Below are 22124 nucleotides of genomic sequence, written 5' to 3'. Positions count from 1 at the left end.
CAAGCCACGGCTATCAGAGCGGACACCAGAGACGGGCGTGAAATGCTAAGGCTGCTACTATAGCCACCAAGAAGCCTGTGTGCAAGCACAGGTCACTATCCACACCTCCCCTCCCGGGAGCCTGTGCAGCTCACCACTGCCACGGTCCCGTGATCCAGGGACAACTTCCCCGGGAGAACACATGACACACCTCAGGCTATTGAAACGTCACACTGGTCTCTGCCACTGCAGGCTCGCCCTGCATTGCATACCCCTCCCTCTCCCTGGCCTAAATGAGCCAGAGCCCCCTAATAAGCTGCTACTTTAACCCCATCCAGTCTAAGCGAAGAACACATGCCCTCAGACAACCTACATGCAGAGGCGGGGCCAAATCCAAAGCTGAACCCCAGGAGCTGTGCGAACAAAGAAGAGAAAGGGAAATTACTCCCAGCAGCCTCAAGAGGAGCGGATTAAATCTCCACAGTCAACTTGATGTACCCTGCATCCCTGGAATACCTGAATAGATAACAAATCATCCCAAAATTGAGGCAGTGGACTTTGGGAGCAACTGTAGACTTGGGGTTTGCTTTCTGCATCTACTTTGTTTCCGGTCTTATGTTTATCTTAGTTTAGTATTTAGAGTTTATTATCATTGGTAGATATGTTTATAGATTTGGTTGCTCTCTTCCTTTTTTTTTAATATATATATATATTTTTTTCCTTTTTCTCTTTTTCTGAGTGTGTATGTGTATGCTTCTTTGTGATTTTGTCTATATAGCTTTGTTTTTACCATTTGTCCTAAGGTTCAGTCTGTCCTTTTTTTCCTTTTTTTGTACAGTTTTTAGCACTTGCAATCATTGGTGGATTTGTTTTTTGGTTTGGTTGCTCTCTTCTTTCTTTCCTTCTTTTTTTTATTACTTTTTAATTTTTTTAATTTTAAATAATTTTTAATATTCTATTCTATTTGATTCTTTGTTTCTTTCTTTCCTTTTTCTCACTTTTCTTCTGAGCCATGTGGCTAACAGGGTCTTGGTACTCCAGTGGGTGTCAGCCCTGTGCCTCTGAGGTGGGAGAGCCAAGATCATGATATTGGAACACCAGAGACCTCCCAGCTCCATGTAATATCAAATGGCGAAAGCTCTCCCAGAGATCTCCGTCTCAACGATAAGAACCAGCTCCACTCAACAACTAGCAAGCTACAGTGCTGGACAACCTATGCCAAACAACTAACAAGACAGGAAAACCACACCCATTAGCAGAGAGGCTGCCTAAAATCATAGTAAGGTCACAGACACCCCAAAATACACCACAGGACATGGTCCTGCCCACAAGAAAGACAGGATGCATCCCCATACAAAAATAACACAGGTACGAGTCCCCTCCAACAGGAAGCCTACACAACCCACTGAACCAACCTTACTCACTGGGGGCAGACACCAAAAACAACAGGAGCTACGAACCTGCAGCCTGCAAAAAGGAGACCCCAAACACAGTAAGTTAAGCAAAATGAGAAGACAGAGAAACACACAGCAGATGAAGGAGCAAGGTAAAAACCACCAGACCAAATAAATGAAGAGGAAATAGGCAGTCTACCTGAAAAAGAATTCAGAGTAATAATAGCAGAGATGATCCAAAATCTTGGAAATAGAACGGATAAAATACAACAAACGTTTAACAAAGAACTAAAAGACCTAAAGAACAAACAAAAAATAATGAATAACACAATAAATGAAATTACAAATACTCTAGAAGTAATTAATGGCAGAATAACTGAGGCAGAAGAACGGATAAGTGACCCGGAAGATAAAATAAATGGCGAAAGCTCTCCCAGAGATCTCCGTCTCAACGATAAGAACCAGCTCCACTCAACAACTAGCAAGCTACAGTGCTGGACAACCTATGCCAAACAACTAACAAGACAGGAAAACCACACCCATTAGCAGAGAGGCTGCCTAAAATCATAGTAAGGTCACAGACACCCCAAAATACACCACAGGACATGGTCCTGCCCACAAGAAAGACAGGATGCATCCCCAATGGCAGAATAACTGAGGCAGAGGAACGGATAAGTGACCCGGAAGATAAAATAGTGGAAATAACTGCCACAGAGCAGAATAAAGAAAAAGAATGAAAATAATTGAGGACAGTCTCAGAGACTCTGGAACAACATTAAACCCATCAACATTCGAATTAAAGGGGTCCGAGAAGAGGAAGAGAAAAAGAAAGGGACTGAGAAAATATTTGAAGAGATTATAGTTTGAAAACTTCCCTAATATGGGAAAGGAAATAGTCAGTCAAGTCCAGGAAGTGCAGAGAGTCCCATACAGGATAAATCCATGGAGAAACATGCCAAGAAACATATTAATCAAACTATCAAAAATTAAGTACAAAGAAAAAATATTAAGAGCAGCAAGGGAAAAACAACAAATAACATACAAGGGAACCTCCAAAAAGTTAACAGCTGATCTTTCAGCAGAAACTCTGCAAGCCAGAAGGGATTGGTAGGACAGTTTTAAACTGATGAAAGGGAAAAAACTACAACCAAGATAACTCTACCCAGCAAGGATCCAATTCAGACTGGACATTGAAATTAAAACCTTTACAAACAAGCAAAAGCTAAAAGAATTCAGCACCACCAAACCAGCTTTACAACAAATGCTAAAGGAACTTACCTAAGTGGGAAACACAAGCGAAGGGAAAGACCTACAATAAGAAACCCAAACAATTAAGAAAATGGTAATAGGAGCATACATATTGATAACTACCTTAAATGTAAATGGATTAAATGCTCCAACGAAAAGACATAGACTGGCTGAATAGATACAAAAACGAGACCCATATATATGCTGTCTACAAGAGACCAACTTCATACCTAGGGACACATACAGACTGAAAGTGAGGGGATGGAAAAAGATATCCCATGTAAATGGAAATCAAAAGAAAGCTGGAGTAGCAATACTCATATCAAATAAAATAGACTTTAAAATAAAGACTATTACAAGAGACAAACAAGGACAGTACATAATGATGAAGGAATCAATCCAAGAAGAAGATATAACAATTGTAAATATTTATGCAGCCAACATAGGAGCACCTCAATACATAAGGCAAATGCTAACAGCCATAAAAGGGAAAATTGACAGTAACACAATCATAGTAGGGGATGTTAACACCCCACTTTCACCAATGGACAGATCATCCAATATGAAACTAAATAAGGAAACACAAGCTTTAAATCATACATTTAAAAAGATGCATTTAATTGATATTTATAGGACATTCCATCCGAAAACAACAGAATACACTTTCTTCTCAAGTGCCCATGGAACATTCTCCAGGATAGATCATATCTTGGGGCACAAATTAAGCCTTGGTAAATTTAAGAAAATTGAAATCATATCAAGTGTCTTTTCCAACCACAATGCTATGAGACTAGATATCAATTACAGTAAAAAAATCTGTAAAAAAATACAAACACATGAAGGCTAAACAATACACTACTAAATAACCAAGAGATCACTGCAGAAATCAAAGAGGAAAGCAAAAAATACCTAGAAACAAATGACAATGAAAACACGTGACCCAAGACCTATGGAATGCAGCAAAAGCAGTTCTAACACGGAAGTTTACAGCAATACAATCCTACCTGAAGAAACAAAAAACTCTCAGATAAACAACCTAAGCTTAAACCTAAAGCAATTAGAGAAAGAACAAAAATACCTGAAAGTTAACAGAAGGAAAGAAATCATAAAGACCAGATCAGAAATAAATGAAAAAGAAGTGAAGGAAACGACTGCAAAGATAAATAAGACTAAAAGCAGGTTCTTTGAGAAGATAAACAAAATTGATAAACCATTAGCCAGACTCATCAAGAAAAAAAGGGAGAAGACTCAAACCAATAAAATTAGAAATGAAAAAGGAGAAGTAACAACTGACACTGCAGAAATACAAAGGATCATGAGAGATTACTACTATATGCCAATAAAATGGACAACCTGGAAGAATGAACAAATTCTTAGAAAAGCACAACCTTCTGTGACTGAACTAGGAAGAAATAGAAAATATAAACGGTGAATAACAAGCACTGAAATTGAGACTGTGATTAAAAATTTTCCAATGAGCTAAAGCGCAGAACCAGATGGCTTCACAGGTGAATTCTATCAAACATTTAGAGAAGAGCTAACACCTATCCTTCTCAAACTCTTCCAAAATATTGCAGAGGGAGGCACACTCCCAAACTCATTCTACAAGGCCACCATCACCCTGATACCAAAACCAGACAAAGATGTCACAAAGAAAGAAAACTACAGGCCAATATCACTGATCAACATAGATGCAAAAATCGTCAACAAAATACTACCAAAGAGAATCCAATAGCACATTAAAAGGATCATACACCATGATCAAGTGGGATTTATCCCAGGAATGCAAGGATTCTTCAAAATATGCAAATCAAACAATGTGATAAAACATATGAAAAAATTGGAGAAAAACCATATGATCATCTGAATAGATGCAGAAAAAGCTTTTGACAAAATTCAACACCCATTTATGATTAAAAACTCTGCAGAAAGTAGGCATAGAGGGATCTTACCTCAACATAATAAGGCCATATATGACAAACCCAGAGTCAACATCATTCTCAATGGTGAAAAACTGAAACCATTTCCTTAAGATCAGGCACTAGATAAGGTTGTCCACTCTCATCACTATTATTCAACATAGTTTTGGAAGTTTTAGCCATAGAAATCAGAGAAGAAAAAGAAATAAAAGGAATCTAATTTGTAAAAGAAGTAAAACTGTCACTGTTTGCAGATGACATGATACTGATACTACACACAGAAAATCCTAAAGATGCCACCCGAAAACTACTAGAGTTAGTCAACGAATTTGGTGTAAAGTGGCAGGATAAAAAATTAATGCACAGAAATCTCTTGCATTCCCATACACTAATGATGAAAAATCTCTAAGAGAAATTTAGGAAACACTGTCATTTACCATTGCAACAAAAAGAATTAAAGACCTAGGAATAAACCTACCTAAGGAGACAAAAGACCTGTATGCATAAAACTATAAGACACTGATGAAAGAAATGAAAGTTGATACAAACAGATGGAGAGATATACCATGTTCTTGGAATAGAAGAATCAACATTGTGAAAATGACCATACTACCTTAAGCAGTCTACAGATTCAATGCAATCCCTGTCAAACTACAATGGCGTTTTTCACAGAACCAGAAAAAAAATTTCACAATTTGTATGGAAACACAAAAGACCCTGAATACCCAAAGCAATCCTGAGAAAGAAAAACGGAGCTCAAGGAATCAGGTACCTGACTTCAGACTACACTACACAGCTACAGTAATGAAGACAGTATGGTACAGGCACGAAAACACAAATATAGATCAATGTAACAGAATAGAAAGCCCAGAGATAAACCCACGCACATATAGTCACCTTATCTTTGATAAAGAAGGCAAGAATATACAACGGAGGAAAGACAGCCTCTTCAATAAGTGGTGCTGGGAAAACTGGACAGCTACATGGAAAAGAATGAAATTAGAACACTCCCTAACACCATACACAAAAGTAACTCAAAATGGATTAAAGACCTAAATATAGGGCCAGACACTATAAAACTCTTAGAGGAAAAGATAGGCAGAACACTCTATGACATAAATCACAGCAGGATTCTTTTTGACCCACCTCCTACAGAAATGGAAATAAAAACAAAAATAAACAAATCAAAACTACAATGAGGGGGCTTCCCTGGTGGGGCAGTGGTTGAGAGTCCGCCTGCCGTTGCAGGGGACACGGGTTCGTGCCCCGGTCCGGGAAGATCCCACATGCCGCGGAGCAGCTAGGCCCGTGAGCCATGGCCGCTGAGCCTGTGCATCCGGAGCCTGTGCTCCGCAATGGGAGAGACCACAACAGCGGGAGGCCCGTGTACTGCAAAACAAAACAAAACAAAAAACACTGAAAACTACAATGAGGTATCACTTCACACTGGTCAGAATGGCCATCATCAAAAAAATCTACAAACAATAAATGCTGGAGACGGTGTGGAGAAAAGGGAACCCTCTTGCACTGTTGGTGGGAATGTAAATTCATACAGCCACTATGGAGAACAGTATGGAGATTCCTTAAAAAGCTAAAAATAGAACTACCATATAACCCGAAGTAAGTCAGAAAGAGAAAAACAAATACTGTACCCTAACACATATATATAGAGTCTAAAAAAAAAAAATGTTTCTGGAGAACCTCACGGCAGGACAGGAATAAAGACACAGACATAGAGAATATACTTGAGGACACAGGGAGGGAGAAGTGTAAGATGGGACGAAGTGAGAGAGTGGCATGGACATGTATACAATGCCAAATGTAAAATAGATAGCTAGTGGGAAACAGCCACATAGTACAGGGAGATCAGCTTGGTGCTTTGTGACCACCTAGAGGGGTGGGATAGGGAGGGTGGGAGGGAGACGCAAGAGGAAAGAGATATGGGGCTATATGTATAGCTGATTCACTTTGTTATAAAGCAGAAACAACACACCATTGTAAAGGAATTATACTCCAAAAAGATGTTAAAAAAAAAAAAAAGCTGGACAAAGAGGGTAACATGATTAGCAGAGTTTCTTGCTGGGGAAACTAGTAGTCCTTGAAGCTGGAAAATTCTTTGTTATGCAGGACAATTCTGTACATTCCAGGACATTTAGCATCTACAACCCAAAGGAACTGAATGTCAATATTATCTCTTAGCCCTTCTGACACTCTAAAACATGCTCAAATGTTTCTAAATGCCCCTTAGAGGTATGGTACTTTCATTAGCTGAAGTTGGGCACATTTCCACCCTTAACAAGACTGGAATTCTGTTGCAAATTCAGATATGATGAATGGATACTTGGTAGGCAATCATAATGCCTACAATGAATTCTAAGTTCCCTTTTAGTTCTAATGTCTACAGTTCTATGAAGATACATTAGTCTTAGAAAACATATTTGAGTATAAAAATATTTTGCTATCCCAACAGTGCATTCTCACAACTAAAAAGCTCTATAACATTTTTCAGTATAAGCAGAAATATTTATTTCTTCTCATTTCAGCACCACATTGTTACACTAACCTAGTGATGTAAATTGTAACATTTTCAGATATTTTGCATTTTTGGGGGGAAATCAATGTTTCAATGCATATTGGAGAAAAGGAGAGAAATCAAAAGCTCCAAGCAGAAACAACAAGAGCCAATGGTTATACCAACAATGGTCTTAAGTCCATGTTTCAGGAGAAAGGTGAGAGTGGAAGAATATGAACTCCTGAACTTATTCTGAGTACTGAAATGTTTGCTAGTTCCTTTCCACTGATAGTTCTAAGTAAGGTATCTATATTGCATTAAGTGTAATGAAATTAAAATGTTCTTATTTCACATAGTTCTAGTGTAGACTCTGGACACACGATAACAGAGGTCCTGTCTTGTTCATATTTTACTGCCAAGCATAGAATGTAGCAAATAATGCTCATTAAAAGTTTATTGAACAAATGAGTTTCTGTCTTTGAATTGTACACCTAAGAAACTTGCAGCAATGGAAAAAATATACAATAATACCCTTTTCTATGTCTTCACAAAATCTTTTTATCATATTTTTGTGTACTTAAAATTATAAATGTACTCAAACACTGAGCAAATAAGAATAAAATTTCCTTGCTTCTCACCTAAAAGCAATGGTCTCTGGAGCCCTTGGGTTCTGTAGAGGTTCCTCTAGTTTAGGGGTGGGCGTGTTGGAGGATGAACAGAACAAAGAACATTAATAGGTAGAGCTTGACCTTTTACACGTGCTTTAACTATGCATTCTATTTTTATATATTTTATTTATTTGTATTCTGGGTAAAATTTTAGCAAAAATTCAACTAGTAAAAATAGTTTCAGAACACTGGTCTACAAAATGGACAGGTGTTATGTCATTGTTGCTTCATTCCCAGGTATGGAAAATATCTTCAAAGTCTGCTCAACAAGTTTCACTTTCCAAAAAAGGTTAATCATTGTTCAAGGCAAGTTACCTTGATGATATCCATCAAAAAAGTAGGGACTGGAATTTTTTCTTCATTTGTGTCAATAGCACTGCCCCCTGGAGACAGAAATGCAAATTGCCCTTGAAGTGAAGATTATTTTGTTCAATGTTCATATTAAAACTGTGCAAGGTGCTGGGGAAAGGAATTAATAGGACATGATCTTTTCCCTCAAGGAATTTACTAGATAGCACATAATAGATATGTAAATATGTATCTTCTTTTCTTAGAGAACCAATTCAACCTACAACCCTCATAAGAACAGCCCAACATAACACAGACTTCATCCTTTCAGCCACAGTAATTAGACCAAAAGCAGACAACTTACACACATTCAGCCAATTACATTCTCTCTACCTGAAATTTGAAATTAGGTCAGTGATTCTGATTCACTGATCTAAGAAGAGATGGGGAAGTGTGCAGCAAAAAAGGGTCCATGCTGGTGTTTATGTAAGATAAACCCAAATATGGACTGAAATTATGAAGGAGCAGAGACTGAGGGGCTTACAAAGATAACCAGTTTGCATAATTAAATGAAAGAAATGTGTGAGGAAAGAAACAAGGAGAAAAGAATAAATGTCCCCAAAGACAGAGAAGAAACTATATCTTTCCAGTCCACATGAAGCCCAATGATATTGCTGACAAATGGATTCTATGCTATTTCCCAGGATCTTTATAATGCACCCCCTTTTGATGTAGTTAGTTTGAGTGGGTGTGGCTTCCTCTTTCTTCAGCTAAATGCTTCCTGCTAGAAGTAGGAGACTGGCAGGCAAACTATATACACAACACTCTGTAAACCCCAGAAATGTTATTATCATTATCTATGCTATACTGACTTTTGAATTTCCTCTTTATCTTTCATTCTTTATCTTATTCTTTGTATCCTTTGCTTCCTATACCTCTCTCCCTCGTTTTACTAATATTCGGCTTTATTTCCTTTCTTAGTTTTTCAATTTTACCCCCCAATTCTGAGTAGTGCCTAAGTATTATTACACTGCTTACAGGCAATTCAAAGACATCATGTCACATCAACCTTTCCAACATAATCCCAATTGTATTGCCAGTAAGAAACAAAAGTTGTATTAGCTTTTGGGTCATAGATTCTGAATACTAGACTTAGAAAATTTCTTGCTAGTGAAATAAGAACTAAAACACGAACAATTCATATTCTAAACAATATTTAAGAAAATATTTTTGGAGCTTATAGATAAAATGTGTTTTAAGAAAGACTCAGGGCTCTGTAGTTTACTTCTTCTAAGTAAAAATATTTGAAAGTTTGACATGAATTAAGAAAATGAAATGCAATGAGCTCTCCATGTCATAAAACAGCAGGTTTTCATACATTCAAGCTGTTTGGGCTTTGGCATTTTAAACGGACCCAAATTAGTCAATAATGATCAAGGCTAAGAAAATCCTGGTGAGTAATTACCAGATGTGAAGACCTGATGGTCAAGGGCATGTTGGATAATTATTGTCTATTGGGTTTTAATCTCCAAGAAATATCATTTACTGAGGCTTCTACTTTGATCACAGACTTAAAGAGAAGCAGAAGCATTGATTTTCATTTATTCTTTTACTGGTTTCTACTTATATCTACATGTTGAATTTCACAAAATGCAGGAATTCACCTATGTCTCTTCAAACAGGACATTCAATATCAGTTACTCTATCATCAGATTGAATTAAGAAACAAAATGGAGTAGGGTATGAAAAATATTTAAAAGCTATAATAATATTTACAGCATGTTACATAACATTTTACATATAGTATATACATTATCCTCATAAAAACATATGAGATAAAAATAGTCAAGTTTATATTGGTGTCTTATGTGTCAGGAGCACTCATAGTTGTATTTCATTTAATCCTAAAAACATTATTGAGGTGTACATCATTATCTTTATTTTAATGATGTAAAGTTTGAGATGGGGATAGGTTTAGTAACTTGTCTTTAAAGACTCCCAAACTTTCTCTGTTCATGGTATGCTTAGTGTCTCAGGAATTATTCCACGGTGCCCGAGGCTAAAAGACAAAGGTAACAGACAACATCCAGGATGGCAGCATTAGGAGCTCTCAGACCCCCTCTCCAATGAGACAATCATAACAGGTAAAAATGACCGCTTGAAGTTTATGAAAATTGTCCTAAAGGTGTACAGAAAAAAAAGGAAAGATTTGTTCAAGAACATCTACTAAATCTCAGTACAAACAGCAAGAGTCTGTTGCTTGAGCCACAACCTGCTTCCTCCCTTTGCTCTCCAGCTTAGTGTGATTCAAACTACACTCCAAGTGGATGGGGTCAAGAATGCAAGGCTCCCTCTCTCTCCAACTCTCAGACACAGACTGTGATATCTCTACAGGAGAGCCTGGCCACGAGCATTTCTCATCATCTTCCTGCTCTGTGTTGCAGAGACTAAATTCCAGGCAAGTGTGACCAAGAAGGCAGGGATTCACTCTCTCCAACCAGTCCCACTCATAACACAGAGCTTTTATGACAAGCATGACAGGTGAAAAATATTGGAACTCAACATCCATTGATCCAGCTTATTGGTAGGGTAAAATTCCATGCTAGCAAAGACAAGGCGAGAAGATCAAAGGCTACTGTCCTACACAGCATTCTGCTTTTACATCAGGGATGATACTCCAAGAGGAGCAGACCATATTACCTGTTCCCAGTTCTTGAGTCATTATTCAGAGATTGTGCCTAGGGAAAGAGCAGATTATAAGATCAGAGATATCCAAAGCTCTCCCAAGGGAACTGACTTTATTTTGAACGTAGTGTGGGGAAGTTCAAGCCTAAGGTTACTCTAAAAAGCAATGGATATTTAGTGGCAAGCAGGTAAGAAAAGTCTGGGAGCTTCAAGAGATCAATAAACTAAACCACAAGCCAACTAGTTTATTAGAGAGAACCAGGGAAAATGGCAGTTAATAAGAGCCTTATCAATATTAGAACAACCACAGAGACTGGCCTCAAAAACTCCTTGCAATTACTGGAGCCTAACAGCTGGTTGTGGTACGAACAGAGGCACACAGATTAACAGAGAGATTGGTGAAAAAGAAAGTCAAAGATAGCCCTGCTAAAACCATGGTCATCCTAGGGAAATCACACCAGATGGCAACATGAATCCACAGGAACAAATAATAAGAACAAGATATGTTAAATAAGAAGGTTAATATAACAAACATCATAAATAAATACTTGCTCTCCTTTCTTCTTCCTGCTTTTGTAGAAGCTACCAAATTATATAAAGTAATAATTATAACAATACATTGTTGGATTCGTAAAATACATAGATGTAATATACATACATAAAAATAATAGCATAAAATGCAAGAGAGGAAATACAGCTATAAAGGAGTAAGTGTTCTATATCTCACAGAATTAAGCATAAAACTGAAGTAGATTATAATAAATTGAGATAAATATGGTTAAATTCTAGCGAAACCACTAAGAAAATAACTCAAAAAATATAATAAAAAACTCATTCAAGGAATTAAAATGTTACATCAGATATTATTTGCTTAACGCAAAAATATGAAGTAAGGGAGGAACAGAGGAATAAAAAACCCATGAGAGTTACATAAAATCAAAAGTAAAGGGCAGATATAGATCCAACTATATCAAAAACCATATAAAAAACATTAAATGTGAATGGGCTTGAAACTCAAATCAAGACAGAGATTGTCAGACTGGATAAAACAAGATCCAACTATATGCTGTCTACAAAAGCCATTTATATTTAAAAATACAAATTATTTGAGAATAAAAGGATGGAAATTATGTATGTATCATGCAAACAACAACCATAAGAAAGCTGGAGTGGCTATAGTAATATTAGACAGCATAGATTTTAAAACAAAAAAAAATGTTACTAGAGACAAAGAAGGACATTTTATTTTAATAAAAGAGTCAAACTATCAAGAAAATACAATATAAAAAGTATATATGTGCCTTAAAACAGAGTCCCCAAAAATACAAAGTAAAATCTGACAGGATAAAGGAAGAAATAGACAATAATACTTGGAGACTTCATATTCTATAATGCACAGAAAAACCAGCAGTGTTCAATAAGGAAATAGAAGACTGAATGACAAACTAGACCTAATACATCTATAGGATAATTCACCAAACAACAGCAGAACACACATTCTTCTTAAGAATATTTTCTAGAATTGACCATATACTAGAGCATTAAACAAGCCTCAATAAATTTAAATGATTAAAACCATACAAAGTATGTTCTCCAACTACAATGGAATGAAACTAGAAATCAGTAACAGAAAAAAATTTGGAAAATTCACAAATGTGTGAAAATTGAACAATACCCTCCTAACTAAACAATGGTTTAAAGATGAAATCTCAAGAAAAATAGAAAATAGCTTGAGATAAATGAAAATTAAAATGAAGATGTAATATACCAAAACTTATGGGATGCTGCTAATGCAGTGCTTAAGTGGAAATTTATAACCTTAAACACCTATATTAGCAAAGAAGAAAGATTACAAATAAATAACCTAAACTTCCACTTCAAGAACTTAGAAAAAGAAGCGCAAACTAAATATACCTGATTACTAATTGTGTGTGTTCTTTGGAGAAATGTCTATTCAAGTTTTTTTCTCACTTTTCAGTCAGGTTTTAGAGTTGTTGCTATTGAGTTGAAGGAGTTCCTTATATATTTTGGATATTAACCCCTAATTAGATATATAGTTTGCAAATTTTTTCTCCCATTCTAGAGGTTGCCTTTTCACTGTTAATTATATTCTTTGCTATGCAGAATTTTTTAGTTTGACATATTCCCACTTTTCTGTTTTTCCTTCTTTGTCTGTGCTTTTGATATCATATTCAAGAAGTCATTACCAAGACCATTTTCATGAAGCATTTCCCCTATGTTTTCCTCAAAGAGTTTTATATGTCCATGTGTTACAGTTAAGCATTTAATCCATTTGGGGTTGATTTTTGTGTATGTGTAAAGTAAGGATCCAAATTCATTATTTTGCATGTGTATATTCAGTTTTCTCCAACACCATTTGTTGAAGAGACTATCCTTTCCCCATTGTTTATTCTTGGCACCATTGTTGAAGATCAGTTGACCATATAATTCAGGAGTTTATTTAGAGGCTTTCTATTCTGTCACTTTGGTGTATGTGTCTGTCTTTATGTCAGTACCTAGCTGTTTTAGTTACTGTAGCTTTGTAATATATTTTGAAATCAGGAAGCGTGATGTCTCCACTTTGTTCTTTCTCAAGATTGGTCTGGCTATTTGAGGTCCTTTGTGGTTTCATATACATTTTAGGATTGCTTTTCTATTTCTGTCTTAAAACATGCCACTGGGATTTTGATAGGAATTGCATTGATTGCTCAATATCACTAATCAACAGGGAAATGCAAATCAAAACCACAATGAGATACTGTCTCATACTTTAGGATAGCTATTATTAAAAAACAATAATAAATAACAAGTGTTGGTGAAGATGTGAAGAAAACAAAAGCCTTGTATACTCTTGATGGGAATGTAGAATGATGAAGCCATTATGGAAAACAATATGGAGTCTCCTCAAAAAATTAAAAACAGAAATGCCATGTGATTCAGCAATCCCACTTTAGGATATTTATCCAAAAGAATTGAAATTAATATCTCAAAGAGCTATTTGCATTCACATGTGAATTGCAGCATTATTCACAATAGCCAAGATAATGGAAAACAACTAAATGTCCATCAGTGGAGGAATGGACAAAGAAAAGGTGTATATATACACAATGGAATATTATTCAGCCTTAAGAAAAGCCGGAAATCATGCCATATGCAACAATACAGATGAGCCTTGAAGACATTATGCCAAGTGAAATAATCCAGTCACTGAAGGAAACATATCACATGATTCCACTTACATGAGGTATATAAAAAAGTCAAACACATAGAAGCAAAGTGTAGAATTGTGGTTTCCAGGGACTGGGGTAAGGAGGAAATGGTGAGTTGTTATTCAATAGGTATAAAGTTTCAGTTATACAAGATTATTAAGTTCTGGAGATCTACAACATACCATTGGGCCTGTAGTTAACAATACTGTCTTGTACCGTCAAAAATATCTTAAGAGAGTAGATCTCATGTTAAGTGTCCTTACCACAATAAAAAATATATATAAGAAGTAATAAATGAGTTCAAAAATGAAGCATATAAGATCAATATTAAAAATCAATAATATTTCTATACATTAGCAGTGAACAATCCAAAAATGGAATTAAGAAAACAATTACATTTACAACATAACATAACTAATAAAATACTTAGAAATAAATTTAACAAAAATAGTACAAACTTTTTCTGTGAAAACTACAAAAATTTATTGAAAGAAATTAAAGAAGATCTAAATAAATGGGAAGACATCCCATATTCATGAGTTGAAACTCTTAATACTATTGAGCCATTATGCCTCAGATTTATTTACAGATTCAATGTAATTCCTATCAAAATTGCAGCTGACTTCTTTGCTCAAATGGCCAAGTTGATCCTAAATTCATATGAAAATTTAAGGGACCCAGAATAAACAAAACAATCTTGAAAAAGATGAACAAAGATGGAGGATTCACACTTCCTGAGTTCAGAATTTACTACAAAATTACAGACTTTGTCTATAAATCAAGCCTGCATGGTACTGGCATAAGAATAAATATGGAGGTCAATGGAATAGAATTGGAAATACAGAAATAAACCCTCACAGTTTTAGTCAATTGATTTTAACAAGGGAGCCAAGAAAATTCAATAAGGAAAGAAAATTCATTTCAACAAATGGTGTTGGTGAAACAGGACATTCATATGCAAAACAATAAATCTGAATCACTTCCTCATACCATACTCAACTCAAAGTTGTACCACAGACTTAAATGTAAGAGTTTAAACAATGAAAGACTTAGAAAATACAGGAGAAATTTTCCATGACCTCAGGATTAGGGAAAGCATTCTTAAATATGATACCAAAAGACAAACTACATAAATTTGACTTCATTAAATTTAAAAAAAATTGTGTTTTAATAGATACCATCAAGAAAATGAAAATAGACCAGACAATGTAGGAGAAAATATTTGCAAATCATATGTCTAATAACGGACTTGTGTTCAGATTATACATAAGTTTCCAAACCCTTACAATTCAATAATAAGAAGACAATCCAATTAAGAAATGGGTAAAGGATCTGAATATATATTTCTCTAAATACATACAAATTGCCAATAAGCACATTAAGAGATCATTAGAGACATGCGAATTAAAGCCAAGATGAGATACCACTTTATACCTACTAGGGTGGCTCTAACAAAGAAATATATAATAATGAGTGTTGGTGAGGATGTGGAGAAATTGGAATACTGATACACTGCTGGTGAGAATACAAAATGATGCAATATTTTGGAAAACAACCTGGCAGTTTCTCAAATAAGTAAATATAGAGTCATGACTCATTAATTTCACTCTATATACTCAAGGAAAATGAAAATATATGTTCACACAAAAATTGGTACACAAATGTTCATAGCAGCTCTATTCCATGGAATAAAATGGAAATAATCCAAACGCCCATCAGATGATGAATGGATAAATTAAATATACCTAACAACACTAGAATATAATTCAGGAATAAAATATAATGAAATAGTGATACACACTACAACATGAATGAACCTAGAAAACATTATGTTAAGTGAAAGAAGCTAGTCACAAAAGACAACATATTAAAAGATTCCATTTAGATGGAAAATCCAAAATAGGCAAATCTATAGAGACATAAAGTAGATTAGTAATTGCTGGAAGCTGGGGAGAAATGAAGAATGACTGACAGTGGGTATGGCATTTCTTCAAGGGATGATGAGAATCGTCTAAAATCGATTTTGGTGATGATTGCACAAATCTGTGAATATAGTAAAAACTAATAATTGTATACTTTAAATGAGAAAATTGTATGGCATGTGAATTACATTTCATTGTATATAATGAAATATGTAACAGTTCCATATTTTAAGTAATTAGATCCAAACTACTTAATAAGCATTTATATCCTAATAATCTTAGTAGCTGATTGGAAAAAAATATAATTTAAAGAAGAAGGTTTTTTTTTTTTTTAATTTCATTCTTAAATAACCACAATTATCTACTAATGGAATTTGTGTTCCTTTTGGGCCACACTTCTCAAACATTGAAATCATACTGGACATCACCACTCTCATTTCCCACTGTACATTGTTATTCATATGGTAGTTGCTTTTAACAAGCAAACTTAAAATATAGCTTTGTAAATATATGATAGCATCAAAAGCGATGCAGTACAATCTAATGTTAAAACAATGAACTTTTGAGCTAGTAGTTTGCATAGTATTCAATAGATGTCCGACAGATGTCAAGCACCTTTGTGTTTTCCTTGAAAAATTAAAATATCCTGTGATGCTCCTCTGTGACCCTTCTATGAGTTTTACTCTGGCACCTCACTGCTTACAAACACTCGCCCTAGTAGATACACTTGGTAAGTGGCAGAACATGGATGCACATGACTAATTTTGTAATTACTAACTCTCCATTTATTTCATGAAGCCAAAGTGCTGAGTGCCTTAATCAAAATGCTTTAATCTCTGAAATAGGTTGTAATACCAAAATTCAGATTATTATAACGTTTATCATATTCAAATTAAAGTCAAAAGGTGAAATCAGCCTGGGTTAGCAAAATAAAGAAACTGTTAAATTTAGAAGGAGAATCATTTCAGAAAGAACTTGAGTTTTGACAAAGAATTGAGTAAGTTATTAGCATTGCTTTCTGAGGAACATTTAGTTAGACAATTACTTGGTCTCACCTAAGCACAGGTCTATAGGTAAAAAGCACAGTTTTGTTTCCTATATTTCACAGAAGGTTTTGAACATTTAAATAATTTTGGATTTCAAAGCAAGTCTCTCAAATTTAAACCACACTCTAGTAACACAAAAATTAAAGCCCCAATTTCATGTCAGAAACAATGCAAGAGAAAAATGGTAACAGGTGTGCATGTTACTCTGTCATTGTGGTTTCTAGCACAGCATTAAGAATCAAGTATTTTTCTTGAGTCTCTAGAGCCTATTGGTTAAGAATATTAAATTGGCTTTAGGCTACAAGGGAATCAAATCCTAAATGTTCCATTCATTTACTAGTTGTCTCTTAAAGTCCCTGAGCTTGAGTCTTTATAATCTATGCAATGAGAATATTCTCACAAAATTGTTATAGCATCAAATAAGAAAAGCCTGGAATATTTAGTATAGTTCCTAGCATAAACTAAGAACTCATAAATTGTGGTAGTAATAATAGTTGTTATTTCTAAGAGAATTATTAATCCCTTTACATTGCCCTTAGTATCCAAACCCTAAATTCAGAGTATCTATTCTTAAAAGAAAATGAAAGTCACACAAGTAAAGTCAGTTTCAATCATCCACATTAATGAAAAAGGGCAGTGATGAAAAACATAATTCCCAAAGCCCTTCTACTTATGGTTGTCATGCCATACACACACACACACACACACACACACAGACACACACACACATACACTTCCCTTTTAGAGAATCAATTATGGCCTAGGTTTGTTACTTTAAACAATTATTTTAAGTAAAATTGAGTCTTTACATTAAAAATTCTACTTTAAAAATCTATTTCATATCCAAAATGGTAGGAGTAGAGTGCTCCTACTCTCCCTTTAGTGACAAATTAGGGAACACACAAAATTAAATAAAAGGCTCACAGGCATCATTCATGTCTTTGTCACTTGTGTTTCATAAAAATGCCATTTCCATTAAAATGGCATTACATAAAAAAAGGGATTTTAGCTGGGGGTAGTTTTCAGCAGATTAGCCGTCCTAATTACATTTTGCTTGGGCTAATGTTAAAATTAGTTTCTGTTCCCTAAGCACATATCAGCTGATAGTGAGAGAAGCACACTTGCAACTTTCTAGGCAATGGAAGAAACCACCTACAATTAAAGATGTGCTTAATTTAACCCACAGCAATTAGTGAATAAAGACAGGTAAATGTGACTTAATGGTACTCATAACCCTTTTAAATTTTTATTGGAATTCTACACAGAAAAATACTGTAAATTAAGTATGTAAAAGGAAAATATCACAAATGCTTTAAAATCATACACTGGAAAAGAAAATATCTTACAGTATAAAATCATCTTTAATTATAAATGAGAAAATGTTGCTTATGGTATTATTCACCATTTTATAGACAGTCAAGACAAATGATGAATTGATCTGTTTAAATAATTTAATGAAATCACATCTTGATATTTACCAGTCATTTTTGGAGGTACAGTGCCTTAAAGTACTGTCATGACTCCTAATAGCATATATTAAATATTTACAAGGATGACAAAGCAACCATATTTTGATTCAGTTATCTAAACGAATTTTTTGAAGGTGAAGGTTAGACTGAATATCTTTTTTTTTATAAGATCAAGGATCCATACTAATATTTTATGCATGAAAAAGTACAGTAGTAGTTGATGACCAAGAAATATTGATTAGTTGACATAAGTAGCATCAATAATGAATATCTTTTTTCCTGCTCTGACTTTAGAACATCCTTTCCTAACATTTGAGTTTTCCTTAACTGGATTTTTCTGATTTCAAAAAAATAAAAGTAAAATTCAGTTCAACACAACACCGATTTACTGAACAGCTATTATGTGCAAAGCACTGGATGACGCAGAGCCTTGTGGAGGGAACTGAGGCAAGACAGCGAAGATGTCCATTCACCATGCCTCCGCCCCCCCCCCCTCCCGCCTCCAAGGGGTTTACAATGAATTAGGGCAGTGCTTCTCAAATTGTCATATGCATGGGAATCACCCAGGATCTTGGTCTAAGGCATAGCCCTGGAATTCTGCATTGCTAACAAGTTCCCTGGTGATGTCCATACTGCTGATTAACAGACTACACTGGAGAAGCAAGGGATTTCGAGGCAGAATGAAATAGTAATTAATAAAAAATAGTGGGAGAAACTCCATGATGGACAGAAGAGGAAGAGATTGCTCCAACTAGAAAAGAAAGCAGGAGTGGGGAATTTAAAGACTAGTTCATGGGATAATTGGTATTCGTATGGATCTTGACGGCTGAGGACTATTTTAATGAACAGAGATAATAGAAAAAGGGCAATCCAGGCATAGGGAAAAAACTAACAAAAATGTCAAGGCAGAGTGGGCAGAAAATGCAGCATGTTTAGAAGGAATACTAAATAATATGGGCAAGCAGAATGTGTAGTGCATGAGGGGAAATAAAACAAGTTCATAATTAACAAAAAATAAATAATATGCTTTGTGTTTTCATTATTTCTGTTAATAATTATACCAAGTCTATTATTGCCCTGCCACTTATAAAGTGCTTTCATATGTCATCCTTGGCGTGTTCTTGTAACAACTCTGTGACATAGATTTCTGTTGTTGATGCTGTAACCCATTTATAGATGACGATTCTGAAAACATGTTAATTGTCTTCAAGCAAGTTTAAGTAGTTAGTGCTGTATTCAAACTCCAAAATTAATTTTTTGCCCCCAAAGAACTGTCTCCAGGAATTATTTAAAGAGTAAGAAGAAAACAACATACTTTAACTAAGAATAGCAATCCGGAAGCAAAGTACTTTTCTTCTAAGATCTACTTTATCACAGTGGCCAGGTGACAAGAAAACCCTTGTCTTTTTTTCTGACTTAATAGGAATTTACCTAATTTTTCACTGTTAAACATGATATACTTGTTAGTTTGAGTCAGATTCCTCACAAGGATAAGAAAATAAAGTTCCATTCATAGTTTTCAAAGAATTTTGATCAGGAGTGTGTAGTGAATTTTAAAAGAACCACACATTTAATCAACATATGACTGCCCAGATACCATCTACAAATTACAGAACACAATCGTGAGAGATAGCCTCTCTTCCCAGCCTCTCTTCAATGAGTTGCCACATTAGTCTTAGAAAAGTATAAAAAACAGAAACACTGCTTAATTTGATTATTTTACTTAATACAGAAAAAAACTCAGTAATCTAGGTGAGGATCTAAGAAACAACTGGAAAGCCTGAATATTTTAAAGAAATTCAATTGTGCTCATTATGACTGCATGCAGTTACTCAAAGAAGCTTACAAACTTAAAATTCAATTTTATAACAAGGTTAACAGACACCTGAAGAAATAATTTCAATGAATAGATGAGCTTAACTTATGAATGGCAGTTATATGTTTGTAAACTGTTATTTTGCAAGGGCCTATGGCTACTCATTATTTTGAGAATTTTGAATAATCATTAGTTGTGTTTAAACAGTTAATCTGTAATTTCGGTTGATCAGGTAAAGGTAATATTTACTAGTTACCACACTTGACTCTCCAAAAAATTATTAGAGAGAAACATGAGAATCTAATATATACAAAGAATTTTGTGTGTAAGGAGGGTGTGTGATTTTAACATGTAAAATTATTGGCTGAAACGGCAAACCTCTTTTAATAAGTACCTGCATATGAGAGAAAAAGAAAAAAATTGAAACCTATATATTCCCTAAATATAATGCATTGAAACCTAATAAAAATTAAATTAAAAATTGAAATGAATATAAATGTTTCTTTAAAAACCCTCCCTAACACAATCTTAAAAACCAAAGCTACTTTAAACAACCCAAGCTTTGAACACTCTATAGCTCTGAAAAAAACGAATTCTCATTTTCACTTTAAATTGCATGCACAGTATGATGAATATTAGTCTCTAGTGTTAAAGGAAGATTAAAAATTGTCAAGTTGAACATTTTTGTTTGTACAAGTTTCTTACATTCTTCTCATTCTTTTCTTTTTTATTACCAGGCCAAAGTTCAGGAAATAGTAAATGGCTGAAAAATGTTAAAAAGAAATGTATTTAATTATGCACAAACACACACACAATCTATATCTATCTATACCAATCTATAAATATGTATAAATTATAATTGTATTAGGGAACTAAGGTTTATATAATATTTGGTACTTCTTTATATTTTTATTAGTTTTTTTCCCTCTTAACTTATCCTGACACCCTTATTATATACAGTTTTGAAAGAAAGTATACTAAAACTAGAGAAAATAATGTGGCTATAATAGGTTCAATTTTTATATTCTTACCTCTGGTTAAATGTCCATTTATCTTGAATTTTTTATTTAAGTGGATATTTTGGACTTCTTTTTGAGTCTAACATCAAGTAGGCATGCCAGAATAAGAAGAATATAAAAAATAATTGAAATTTAATATATTTTTAAATATTTGTTTTCACAATGATAAAATACACAATGTAAAATAGAAAATGAGCAGTAGACAGTTATCCCTTTCTAGTCTGGCTCATGGGTCTCTAGAGGGAGTCAATCTGCAACAGTAAGTGGTGAGTTCTTCTGTCTAGCATCAGTATTTTGATGGTGGCTTTGGACTTGCCAGATATTACTTGCCAGAGAGAGGTGATGGCCAAAGCAGTAAAAGCCCCACAGGCAGTTGCTAAAGCAGTAAAAACCCTAAATCGGAAGCAAGAAAATAAAAGCAACAAAAACATCTCCAGTGGCTCCACAGTTGGTCAAGAAGGCCAAAGCTCCTCTGGAGAATGTGGGCAAACCTGGAGAGAGGGACCGTGATACCAAAAAGAAGAAGAATATAAATGTGGAAGTAGTTTCTGAGTAGTGGAGACCACTTTAAGCACTGTGTCCAGCTGGGAGGAGAAATTAAAGTGTTATTGAGAAAAAAAAAATAGAAAATGATTTCTCATGTCAGCACATTATAAAAGAAAAAAATAACATGATTAAGACAGGTAAATATCATGAGCCTACTTGTTAAATCTGCTCTCATATCACTAAAGGTACTTATCCTATTAACTATGCTTTCCCCTTATTGTAAGGTTCAACTCAGCGAATAAATCCTTTGCACCATGCACAGCATTTTGTTGTATTGAGATTATCGATGGTGCTTCTAATTTTGACCCTGAAAAAAATCAATAAGCTGATGCTGAGAGATTTAAATGGTATGCACGTTCACACAGGAGTATGCTCAATTATCAAGATAATAATTATCTTCAATT

The 22124-nt window shown here is 34.7% G+C and overlaps 1 protein-coding gene and 1 non-coding gene across 17 annotated transcripts in view; one reads left to right on the top strand and one right to left on the bottom strand.

The window, feature by feature from the left end:
* The window catches only part of NAALADL2 (N-acetylated alpha-linked acidic dipeptidase like 2), a 1565958-nt gene that overhangs the window by 1266496 nt on the left and 277338 nt on the right, over window positions 1-22124 (bottom strand). The gene's annotated exons all lie outside the window — the stretch shown is intronic.
* Window positions 21371-21499, top strand: LOC112065072 (small nucleolar RNA SNORA56). Its single transcript, XR_002891826.1, has one exon. It is a non-coding gene; the product is annotated as a small nucleolar RNA SNORA56 (small nucleolar RNA).

This window comes from Physeter macrocephalus, chromosome 1 (assembly GCF_002837175.3).
Source record: "Physeter macrocephalus isolate SW-GA chromosome 1, ASM283717v5, whole genome shotgun sequence".
Classification (NCBI taxonomy): Eukaryota; Metazoa; Chordata; class Mammalia; order Artiodactyla; family Physeteridae; genus Physeter; species Physeter macrocephalus.
The sequence above is the reverse complement of the archived record's forward strand: the minus strand, read 5'-3'. Positions and strand labels throughout refer to the sequence as shown.